Source organism: Crocuta crocuta, unplaced genomic scaffold, assembly GCF_008692635.1.
Source record: "Crocuta crocuta isolate KB4526 unplaced genomic scaffold, BGI_CrCroc_1.0 scaffold811, whole genome shotgun sequence".
Lineage (NCBI taxonomy): Eukaryota > Metazoa > Chordata > Mammalia > Carnivora > Hyaenidae > Crocuta > Crocuta crocuta.
Genome location: NW_027530352.1, coordinates 77,368 through 78,090, shown reverse-complemented (window position 1 = coordinate 78,090; position 723 = coordinate 77,368). Strand labels below are relative to the sequence as shown.

Genomic DNA, 723 nt, shown 5'->3' with positions numbered 1-723 from the left:
TGCCGCAGCGCAGGGTCTCCCGCGGGGCTGAGGCCCTCTGACCGTCCCCTCCCCCCGTTTCCTTTACAAGCCCTTCCGCCCGGACTCTCGGACGCCATTGCTTCTTTCACAAAACCAAGGCTTCCCGAAGCCCCGCCCGGCAGTGGTGACGCAGGGCTCTGTAACCGGGTGTAAGGCTGCAGAGTCCACGTGACGGGTTGGCTGCAAAAGGAAAAGCAGCGTACTCTGTGGCCCGTACGGGGATCGAACCCGCGNGCCTGGGGGCCCCCCCCCTCGCCGGAGCCCCGGGCCCCTCTCCATCCCCAGGGAACCCAGACACCCCAGATCCGTGGCAAAAGAGGTCGAGACCAGGGCGCGTTCGCAGCCTGGGCTGCTGTCTGGGCCTGAGAGAGCGGGGGGGCTCGGCCCGGGTGGGTCGACGACGAGAAGGGAGGCGGNCTGTGGCCCGTACGGGGATCGAACCCGCGACCTTGGCGTTATTAGCACCACGCTCTAACCAACTGAGCTAACCGGCCCGCGCTGGCCCGGCCGCTTTACTTACGCTCTTTAAAGTCAACACGAAACAGAGGCGACGCGCACCTTTTCCTGCAGAAGGTTTGTTTCTCCTCTAAGGAAACGGAAGAGACGTCCCAGGGCCGACACGGCGGAGCCGGGCTTCTTCCCGGGGAAACTCAGTCCTCCCCAGACTGCGCCGCACGGGGCTCCCTCTCTCCGACCCAGCCC

General features: G+C 66.0%; 1 non-coding gene across 1 annotated transcript; it reads right to left on the bottom strand.

Moving 5' to 3' along the window:
* Positions 1–441: 441 nt before the first annotated feature.
* Positions 442–515, bottom strand: TRNAI-AAU (transfer RNA isoleucine (anticodon AAU)). Its single transcript has one exon. It is a non-coding gene; the product is annotated as a tRNA-Ile (tRNA).
* Between the last annotated feature and the right edge of the window lie 208 nt (positions 516–723).